Below are 12,261 nucleotides of genomic sequence, written 5' to 3'. Positions count from 1 at the left end.
AACAAGATAACTAGGTAATACACTACATTCTATTACCCTGGTCAAAAGTAGTGCACTATATAGTGAATTGGGTGCCTTGGGTCCTGGTAAAAAGTAGTGCACTATAACTACACACAATAACTATCTATGACTGAATTAATTAATTGTATATGACACATGTAAAATGCATATATAATTGCCTATGAAGATGGACTATAACAAAACCCACATTAAAATCTAGTGATGATAAAAAACACATTAAAATGTAGTGAGGATAAAAAATCCCAGTTAGTCAACATAGTGATATCCATCACAGTTAGTCAACATAGTGATATCCATCCCAGTTAGTCAACATAGTGATATCCATCACAGTTAGTCAACATGGTGATATCCATCCCAGTTAGTCAACATAGTGATATCCATCACAGTTAGTCAACATAGTGATATCCATCACAGTTAGTCAACATAGTGATATCCATCCCAGTTAGTCAACATAGTGATATCCATCACAGTTAGTCAACATAGTGATATCCATCACAGTTAGTCAACATAGTGATATCCATCACAGTTAGTCAACATAGTGATATCCATCCCAGAGATTCCGAGGGGAAGTCAACCTGAACATGTACAAACAGTTAGTCAACATAGTGGTGATATCCATCCCAGTTAGTCAACATAGTGATATCCATCCCAGTTAGTCAACATGGTGATATCCATCCCAGTTAGTCAACATAGTGAAATCCATCCTGGAGATGCTGTGGGGAAGTCAACCTGAACATGTACAAACAGTTAGTCAACATAGTGTTATCCATCCCAGTTAGTCAACATAGTGATATCCATCCCAGTTAGTCAACATAGTGATATCCATCCCGGAGATGCCTGGGGAAGTCATCCTGAACATTGACAAACAGTTAGTCAACATAGTGATGATATCCATCCCAGAGATTCCGAGGGGAAGTCAACCTGAACATGTACAAACACAGTTAGTCAACAACTTACATTGGTGCATCTTACATTTACATTTACATTTAAGTCATTTAGCAGACGCTCTTATCCAGAGCGACTTACAAAATGGTGCATTCACCTTATGATATCCAGTGGAACAACCACTTTACAATAGTGCATCTAAATATTTTAACGGGGGGGGGGGGTGTTAGAAGCCTATCCTAGGTATCCTAGGTATTCCTTAAAGAGGTGGGGTTTCAGGTGTCTCCGGAAGGTGGTGATTGACTCCGCTGTCCTGGCGTCGTGAGGGAGCTTGTTCCACCATTGGGGTGCCAGAGCAGCGAACAGTTTTGACTGGGCTGAGCGGGAACTGTGCTTCCTCAGAGGTAGGGGGGCCAGCAGGCCAGTGGTGGATGAACGCAGTGCCCTTGTTTGGGTGTAGGGCCTGATCAGAGCCTGAAGGTATGGAGGTGCCGTTCCCTTCACAGCTCCGTAGGCAATCACCATGGTCTTGTAGCGGATGCGAGCTTCAACTGGAAGCCAGTGGAGAGAGCGGAGGAGCGGGGTGACGTGAGAGAACTTGGGAAGGTTGAACACCAGACGGGCTGCGGCATTCTGGATGAGTTGTAGGGGTTTAATGGCACAGGCAGGGAGCCCAGCCAACAGCGAGTTGCAGTAATCCAGACGGGAGATGACAAGTGCCTGGATTAGGACCTGCGCCGCTTCCTGTGTGAGGCAGGGTCGTACTCTGCGAATGTTGTAGAGCATGAACCTACAGGATCGGGTCACCGCCTTGATGTTAGTGGAGAACGACAGGGTGTTGTCCAGGATCACGCCAAGGTTCTTAGCACTCTGGGAGGAGGACACAAGGGAGTTGTCAACCGTGATGGCGAGATCATGGAACGGGCAGTCCTTCCCCGGGAGGAAGAGCAGCTCCGTCTTGCCGAGGTTCAGCTTGAGCTGGTGATCCGTCATCCACACTGATATGTCTGACAGACATGCAGAGATGCGATTCGCCGCCTGGTTATCAGAAGGGGGAAAGGAGAAGATTAATTGTGTGTCGTCTGCATAGCAATGATAGGAGAGACCATGTGAGGATATGACAGAGCCAAGTGACTTGGTGTATAGCGAGAATAGGAGAGGGCCTAGAACAGAGCCCTGGGGGACACCAGTGGTGAGAGCGCATGGTGCGGAGACAGATTCTCGCCACGCCACCTGGTAGGAGCGACCTGTCAGGTAGGACGCAATCCAAGCGTGGGCCGCGCCGGAGATGCCCAACTCGGAGAGGGTGGAGAGGAGGATCTGATGGTTCACAGTATCAAAGGCAGCAGATAGGTCTAGAAGGATGAGAGCAGAGGAGAGAGAGTTAGCTTTAGCAGTGCGGAGAGCCTCCGTGACACAGAGAAGAGCAGTCTCAGTTGAATGCCCAGTCTTGAAACCTGACTGATTAGGATCAAGAAAGTCATTCTGAGAGAGATAGCAGGAGAGCTGGCCAAGGACGGCACGTTCAAGAGTTTTGGAGAGAAAAGAAAGAAGGGATACTGGTCTGTAGTTGTTGACATCGGAGGGATCGAGTGTAGGTTTTTTCAGAAGGGGTGCAACTCTCGCTCTCTTGAAGACGGAAGGGACGTAGCCAGCGGTCAAGGATGAGTTGATGAGCGAGGTGAGGAAGGGGAGAAGGTCTCCGGAAATGGTCTGGAGAAGAGAGGAGGGGATAGGGTCAAGTGGGCAGGTTTTTGGGCGGCCGGCCGTCACAAGACGCGAGATTTCATCTGGAGAGAGAGGGGAGAAAGAGGTCAAAGCACAGGGTAGGGCAGTGTGAGCAGGACCAGCGGTGTCGTTTGACTTAGCAAACGAGGATCGGATATCGTCAACCTTCTTTTCAAAATCTTCAAACTTTCTCTGTAAAGATAACTTCCAGCAACGTTTTATAAGGTCTACAGTTGGTTTCTGTCTTTCCGTTGTCAGTATGATTTTTCAGGGTTATGTTCAGTCTCCCCTAAAAGCTGGGTCCATTTCATGTAACATCCATGATGCTTCTGATTTGCTTTATATCTCCAACATGCCAATATTTTGGGGGGTTGACCCCCCCCCCCCCCCTCCCCCCCAAGGGGTACTACAGACACACACGTCAACAACGCCATTTATATCCTGTTGGTCCATTCTGTGAGACGTTGAAGTTGTGATTTTATTTTGTTTAGTACTCCATGACATTCCCCTGTACCAGAGTGGTGGCTGGATCAGAGATGTTGCCAGGGTATATGCTAAATGGGATACTTGCGACAACCTTGACCCTGACCTTTACCCCTAACCATTCCCTAAACTTAACCATAACCTTAACCTAACCCTAACCTTTACCTTAAATTTCAATTTCAATGGGGTGACGTCAGAGTTGGGTCGTCCTAAGCATCCCACATATCATTTACTCTGTTGCCAGGGCCTGTATCCAGGAACTTGGCTACTCTTTGCCAGGAACTTTATCATGGAGAGAATGACATTCAGAGCCATGAGTTCACAGCCCAGTGCCAAATCAACTCCTAAGCCCTACTCCCTTGTAAAGATCTAAGAAGATTTGACTGTAAACAATCTGGTAATAGCACCATCTTGCCCTCCACCTTGCTACGTGGATGTTTCACCATATTACTTATACCAATCAAATCCTCTCAGATCTCCACAGGTGCGTAGAGTCTAGGAGTCTGTTTGGGATTGGTCCCACCTGTCATGTTACCCTAGTCATGTCCTGGTCCAGTTCACATCTCCTTCACCACTACTTCACTACACCTGACCCAGAAGTTGGAAGACTGTTTTCACTTTGTGTTTGGAACTAAACAGGATGTATTCTGCCTTGTCTAAACGCAGAGTCATTTAACTGACTGGCAATGAATACTGTAATGTGAACTAATACAAAACTGTGGTATATAGAGGCCTACACAATAACTGTCGATACACAATAACTGTCTATACACAATAACTGTCAATGCACAATAACTGTCAATGCACAATAACTGTCTATACACAATAACTGTCAATGCACAATAACTGTCAATGCACAATAACTGTCTATACACAATAACTGTCTATACACAATAACTGTCTACACACAATAACTGTCTACACACAATAACTGTCTATACACAATAACTGTCTACACACAATAACTGTCTACACACAATAACTGTCTACACACAATAACTGTCTAATTTTGGGGCGGCAGGTAGCCTAGTGGTTAGAGCGTTGGACTAGTAACCGAAAGGTTCCTGGATCTAATCCCCGAGCTGACAAGGTAAAAATATGTTGTTCTGCCCCTGAACAAGGCAGTTAACCCGCTGTTCCTAGGCCGTCATTGTAAATAAGAATTTGTTCTTAACTGAATTGCGTAGTTACATGAAATAGTCAATAACTGTCTATACAGTAACTGTCTATGAATGAATGAACTGTCTATCCCCTACTGTCTATGAATGAATGAACTGTCTATACACAATAACTAACTATACAGTAACTGTCTATGAATGAATGAACTGTCTATACACTAACTGTCTATGAATGAATGAACTCTCTATACACAATAACTAACTATACAGTAACTGTCTATGAATGAATGAACTGTCTATACACTAACTGTCTATGAATGAATGAACTGTCTATACACAATAACTAACTATACAGTAACTGTCTATGAATGAATGAACTGTCTATACACTGTCTATGAATGAATGAACTCTCTATACACTAACTGTCTATGAATGAATGAACTCTCTATACACAATAACTAACTATACAGTAACTGTGTATGAATGAATTAACTCTCTATACACAATAACTAACTATACAGTAACTGTCTATGAATGAATGAACTCTCTATACACAATAACTGTCTATACAGTAGCTGTCTATGAATGAATGAACTGTTTATGACCCATTTCCTGTAGACAGTTGTCTCAGTCATGGGAGTAGCCTACCACTAATCACACATTAACCATCATAGAGGATTAAAAACCACCAGAAAGTCAATAGAACTACATTTACATTTTAGTCATTTAACAGACGCTCTTATCCAGTGCGACTTACAGTAGTGAATGCATACATTTCATACTTTTTTTTTCTTCTCCGTACTGGTCCCCCGTGGGAATCGAACCCACAACCCTGGCGATTTCAAAAACGCTTTACGGCGAAAGCATACAATGCGATTATCTGAGGACAGCGCCCCTCGTAAAAAAGCATACAATCATTTACCAGCCAAGTAGAGGAGTCACGAAAGTCAGAAATAGCGATCAAATTAATCACTTACCTTTGATGATCTTCATATGGTTGCACTCACAAGACTCCCAGTTACACAGTAAATGTTTGTTTTGTTCAATAAAGTCCCTCTTTATGTCCCAAAAACTCAGTTTTGTTGGCGCGTTTGGTTCAGTAATCCACTGGCTCCAAAGCGGTCACAACAGGCAGACGAATACATCCTAAAAGTACCGGTAAAGTTTGTCGAAACATGTCAAACAATGTTTATAATTAATCCTCAGGTTGTTTATTGTGTTTATAATCAATAATATTTCAACCGGACAATAACGTTTTCAATAGAAAGGAAAAATAACAAACGACACTCTCACGGGAGTGCGCCCAAATCAGGTCTGCATACTTCCTCTGTCCTCTGACCAAAATGGCTTTTTACTTGTCGTTTTTCTAAATAAAAGCATGAAACCATGTCTAAAGACTGTTGACATCTAGTGGAATCCATAGGAACTGCAATCTGATTCCTAACCCATTGGATTCTCTATAGGCATTGAGTTGAAAAACAGCCACATGAAAATAATTCCACTTCCTGGATGGATTTTTCTCAGGTTTTCACCTGCCATATCAGTTCTGTTATACTCACAGACATTATTTTAACAGTTTTGGAAACTTTAGAGTGTTTTCTATCCAATACTACCAATTATATGTATGTCCTAGCTCCTGGGCCTGAGTAACAGGCAGTTTACTTTGGGCATACTTTTAATCCGGAGGTGAAAATACTGCCCCCTACCCAAGAGAGGTTAATGTTGACAGAGCATGTGGACATGAGCAGGCATAGAAGTGGGCAAACTGGAAAGTGCCCATTTGGGAATGTCTGATTTCTAATTGGCTTAACCTGTTGGGGGTAGGGGGCAGTATTTACACGGCCGGATAAAAAAACGTACCCGATTTAATCTGGTTATTACTACTGCCCAGAAACTAGAATATGCATATAATTACTGTTTGAATGGTGTCTGTGAGTATAACAGAACTCATATGGCAGGCAAAAACCTGAGAAGATTCCTTACAGGAAGTGCCCTCTCTGACCATTCCTTGAGCTTCTTGACTCTGTTTATTGAAGACTGAGGATCTTTGCTGTAACGTGACACTTCCTACGGCTCCCATAGGCTCTCAGAAGGCGGGAAAAAGCTGAATGATGTAATTTCAGCCCCAGGCTGAAACACATTAGCGCATTAGCTAGGATATGCATATTATTAAAACACTCTGAATTTTCTAAAACTGTTTGAATGGTGTCTGTAAGTATAACAAAACTCATATAGCAGGCAAAACCCTGAGAGAAATACAAGCAGGAAATGAGAATTTTGTGGCTGTACTATTTTCGAGTCATTGCTAATAGATCACACAGTGACAAAGGATTCATTTCGCACTTCCTACGGCTTCCACTAGATGTCAACGATCTTTATAAAGTTTTTTGAAGCGTCTATGATGAACAGAGACCGAATGAGAAGGAAGAGAAGTTGACGTCCCTGGGATGTCGTCACTTCATTATTGCGCGCACCTTCGCGTTCATGTGAGGCGAGACATTTTTCAAAACGTTTTTCAAGACACAGGAGAGGTCGGGTTGAAATATTACTGATGTTTCACGTTAAAAATGGCCCTAAAGATTGATGCTAAACAACGTTTGACATGTGTGAACGAACGTAAATCGATTTTTTTTAAAACTTTTCGTCGTGACTTTTCCCCCCCGCCCTACATTTTGAGGAGCCTACTGAACGCGCTAACAACATGGAACAACTTGGAGTTATTTGGACATAAATTATGAACTTTATCGAAAGAAACCACATTTGTTGTGGACCTGGGATTCCTGGAAGTGCCTTCTGATGAAGATAATCAAAGGTAAGGGATTTTTTACAATAGTATTATTGATATTAGATGGTTACAAGATGGTGCTAACCTGTATATCCTAGCCTATTGTTCTTAGCATAGCATCCCGTTTATTGCAAAGTGTGATTTCCCAGTAAAGTTATTTTGAAATCTGGCAATGCGGTAGCATTTACGAGATGTTAATCTATAATTCTTTGAATGACAATATTATAATTTACCAATGTTTTCAAATAGTAATTTTGTAAATTGTAACGTTGATTCACCGGAAGCATTTGAGGGGAAAAAAATTCTGAATTTCACCGCCACTGTAAAATGCTGTTTTTGGATATAAATATGAACTTGATGGAACAAAAAATGCATGTATTGTATAACATAATGTCCTAGGAGTGTCATCTGATGAAGATTGTCAAAGGTTAGTGCATAATTTTAGCTGGTTTTCTGCTTTTGGTGACGCCTGTCTTTGAATTGACAAAACATTACACACAGCTATTTTCAATGTACTCTCCTAACATAACCTAACTTTATGCTTTCGCCGTAAAGCCTCTTTGAAATCGGACAATGTGGTTGGATTTAGGAGATGTTTATCTTTCAAATGGTGAAAAATAGTTGATTGTTTGAGAAATTGAAATTATTAGATTCTTGCAGTTTTGAATTTCCCGCCATGGTATCTTGTCAATAAATCCCGTTAGCGGGATCAGAGCGCGGGAAGGGGTCCTCTAGAGGTTAAAGCAGCTGTCTCTGTCCGGAGCTCACTGGCACAGGAAACTCTGAGGGCCGGAATAGGTGCAGGAAACTCTGAGGGCCTATAGGGGCAGGAAACTCTGAGGGCCTGTAGGGGCAGGAAACTCTGAGGGCCCAGAATAGGGGCAGGAAACTCTGAGGGCCAGGAATAGGCTAGTTGATACAATGTTGCAAGTTCGTTAGCGACAACTTCTGCCGGACATTCATATATACAGTCGTTGGGCCGCTCCCGGTTGATTGATTTTATACAATGTTGTACTTCACTAGCTCAAGTCAAGACAGAAAGGGAGGCAGACAGACAGACAGGCGGAGTAGAGAGATGAATGAGATTGAAAGAACCTGCATTTTCATCAGAATATTTTCTGTTTTTATTTGTCGGCTTTATGTATTTTTACTTAGTTGACGATGGAAGTTTTAAGCCTACTGCTACGTTGGCCTAGGCTATCTCTTAGTTCCATATACTCATTTCATTATCTGCCAATGTAGCCTGGTCTCATAGACTAGACGTAACATAGTAAATGTAAATCCGGGACACTGAAATTAGTATGATATGTTACATTTGGTATGGTTACATAAGACAGATGGATACTTAAGAGGGTGGGTGGTTGGTTGGTTGGTTGGTGTGGACAGGTGGGTATAAACTCTAAGGTTGTGAGTTCGAATCTCATCATGGACAATTTTTGCATTTTAGATAATTAGCAACTTTTCAACTACTTACTACTTTTTAGCTACTTTGCAACTACTTAGCATGTTAGCTAATCCTTCCCCTAACCTTAACCCTTTTAGCTAATCCCTCCCCTAGCCAGCTCGCTAACATTAGCCACCTAGCCACACAGCTAGAATTCGTAACATATCATACGCTCTGCAAATTCGTAACATATAGTACATTTTGCAAATACTTAACGGTTTTATACGTTTTGCAAATTCCTAACATATAATACGAATTGTAGTTCGTAACAAATAATTCGAAATGGGTGATGGACATCTACAAATTAATATGTACAATAAGAAACTTAACTGTTCCATATCATACTAAATTGGAGTGTTTGCAGAGTTACGTACAGAATAATACGAAATGCTCTGATACCAGGTTGGCTAATGGCTCCTGGTGAATCAACGTGTCCATACGGGACGGTCTGCTGCTCTCATGTTAATGATTGTTTTACAATTATCAATTTAATTACGATTTGTATTATTATTAATCACGTGACAGTGATTTTGAGAAATGAAAACGTTATTATTGAAAGGGAAACTGTTCCATGAAAAATGAAAAACACAACTGGCACGTAGATGGGTAGAAATGGTAGGATAAATTGTAAGCTTCCCCAAATTTGAACCTCACAAACTTGAACCTCACGGGCTGCCTAGGAATATACTGTTGTGAACAGAGTGCACATTTCTTTGTACTGCATAATTACTGTGTGTGTGTGTGTTAACGAGAGGGGCGGTGTATTGCTAAGATTCTGCTTATTAAAAGTGAACACAAATGGACGGCTATGTGATCCATCGTGGAGAAATGTGCCCACCTTGATCCAATACCAGCAGGTGGAACGCACCACTCTCTGGGCTGCACCCAGTACTATGTGGATTGCTAGTACACCTACCAGTGGAGGCTGCTGAGGGGAGGACGACTCATAATAATGGCTGGAACGGAGCCACTAGTTCTGCTCCATCCATTACCACGAGCCTGTCCTATTACCACTTGACTCCACCACAAGGGGGAGAGAATAGAAGATGGAGAGAGAGAGGGACGAGAGGGAGAGCGAGAGGGGAGAGGGACGAGAGGGAAAGAGATAGGGGAAGAGGGAGAGAGAGGGACGAGCGAGAGAGAGAGAGAGACCCGACTTAACTCAAACTAAACTGTCTATCGTACAGTGGAGCGTGTGTCCGACTCCAAACCCCCCACAGCTGAATAGAATATCATGAGCCCACTGCTATCAAAACAGAGCTGAGGGCTCTCTATATGTATTCATTAGGGATCCCCATTAGCTGCTGCCAAGGCAACAGCTACTCTTCCTGGGATCCAAACACATTAAAGCACTTACATTACATATAAAACAAGAGTTAAAACAGTACATCATATAACATTATTACACCACTACATATCTACAATACAGAATGTACCGTACAAAATGTATAATATCGCCATACAACAATATTACAATGTATGCGTGTGTCTGTACTTTTGTGTGTGTGTCTCTTCTGTTCCATAAGGTGTTTTTTTTATCTGTTTTTTAAATCTAATTTTACGGCTTGCATCAGTTACTTGATGTTGAATAGAGTTCCATGTAGTCATGGCTCTATGTAGTACTGTGTGCCTCCCATAGCCTGTTCTGGACTTGGAGACTGTGAAGAGACCTCTGGTGGCATGTCTTGTGGGGTATGTATGGGTGTCTGAGCTGTGTGCTAGTAGTTTAAACAGACAGCTCGGTGCATTCAGCATGTCAACACTTCTCACAAAAACAAGTAATGTTAGTTCTCCGTGGACTTTTAAGGGCCGGCCGTGCTGCCCTGTTCTGAGCCTAAGTCCCTCTTTGTGGCATTCAGAATGTGCCCTATATATAAATATCCCATGTTTTGTTCTTCCCCCTACCCAAATCTCATGATCATTTACATCAATAATGCAACAGAAAAATACTTTAATCATTTTTATTGGAACACAAATTGTTAGTCAACATCTCACCACCAGGTGGTGCTACAGCACCTTCAGCACTCGTATTTCCCACGGCTACATTTACAATGACGGGTTATGGAGAGAGAAGGAGAGAGAGAGTCGGACAGTGAGAGAGGGTGGGGAGGGAGAGAGAGCGGGGAAGAGAGAGAGCATCAGACAGAGAGAGAGAGAGTGTGGAGGAGAGGTGGGCGAGGGAGAGAGAGAGGGGACAAGAGAGAGAGAGGAGAAGAGGTAGGGGAGGGAGAGGGAGAGAGAGAGAAGAGAGTGGAGGAGAGGTGGGGGGAGGGAGAGAGAGAGGGTGGAGGAGAGGTAGGGGGAGAGAGAGAGAGGGTGGAGGAGAGGTAGGGGGGAGAGAGAGAGAGTGGAGGAGTGGTAGGGGGAGGAAGAGAGAGAGAGGGTGGAGGAGAGGTAGGGGTAGGGAGAGAGAGAGGGTGGAGGAGAGGTAGGGGTAGGGCGAGAGAGAGAGGGTGGAGGAGAGGTAGGGGGGAGGAGAGAGAGAGAAGAGAGAGAGGGGTGGAGGAGAGGTAGGGGAGGGAGAGAGAGAGAAGAGAGAGAGGGGTGGAGGAGAGGTAGGGGAGGGAGAGAGAGAGAGAGAGAGAGAGGGTGGAGGAGAGGTAGGGGGAAGGAGAGAGAGAGAGGGTGGAGGAGAGGTAGGGGGAGGGAGAGAGAGAGGGTGGAGGAGAGGTAGGGGGAGGGAGAGAGAGGAGAGAGAGAGAGGGTGGAGGAGAGGTAGGGGGAAGGAGAGAGAGAGAAGAGAGAGAGGGGGTGGAGGAGAGGTAGGGGGAGGGAGAGAGAGAGAGGGTGGAGGAGAGGTAGGGGGAGGGAGAGAGAGAGAGGGTGGAGGAGAGGTAGGGGGAGAGAGAGGGTGGAGGAGAGGTAGGGGGAGGGAGAGAGTGAGAGGGTGGAGGAGTTGTAGGGGGAGGGAGAGAGGGTGGAGGAGAGGTAGGGGGAGCGAGAGAGGGTGGAGGAGAGGTAGGGGAGGGAGAGAGGGTGGAGGAGAGGTAGGGGGAGGGAGAGAGGGTGGAGGAGAGGTAGGGGGAGGGAGAGAGGGTGGAGGAGAGGTAGGGGGAGGGAGAGAGGGTGGAGGAGAGGTAGGGGAGTGAGAGAGGGTGGAGGAGAGGTAGGGGGAGGGAGAGAGAGAGAAGAGAGAGAGTGGGTGGAGGAGAGGTAGGGGAGTGAGAGAGGGTGGAGGCGAGGTAGGGGGAAGGAGAGAGAGAGAAGAGAGAGAGTGGGTGGAGGAGAGGTAGGGGAGGGAGAGAGGGTGGAGGAGAGGTAGGGGGAGGGAGAGAGGCTTCTAGGAATGCCCTCTTTATTTTATTACTTATTGTTAATGCCATCTTTGGTGTGCTTTCATGTACTTGTCAATGCAGAAGCAACTTTTTCCTCACTCCTATCGAGAAAATAATTGTATTAAGTCATACCAATGTTTACAGTACGTAAAGTTGAAAATGCATTCTGTTATTACTAAATAATGTGATACAGTAGGTATTTTAAAATTGTACTATTTTTTTTTACATTTGAATTTAAAAAATGTAATATTTAATCAGCTTTCTTGAAGGGGATTATAACGCAAGAGGGAGGGAATCTGATTTCATTGGTCATCAACTCAAGGCTCAGTCATTTCATTCAGGGTAAGTGTAGTTAGCCATGAGTTAGCCTGCCTCGAAACAGGTTAGTTCTGAAGAACTCGTTGCCATAGACATTTACCTGGCTTAAAGGTGTATGACCGGTTATCCTGAGTTGAACTCAGAGTTGACCAAAGTTACCTCGCTAACTTCTCAAACCAGCTTTGTAGGATACCCCTCAGTTGT

The sequence above is a fragment of the Salmo salar genome, chromosome 12, assembly GCF_965601325.2.
Source record: "Salmo salar chromosome 12, fSalSal1, whole genome shotgun sequence".
NCBI lineage: Eukaryota > Metazoa > Chordata > Actinopteri > Salmoniformes > Salmonidae > Salmo > Salmo salar.
This window is presented reverse-complemented; position numbering follows the sequence as displayed.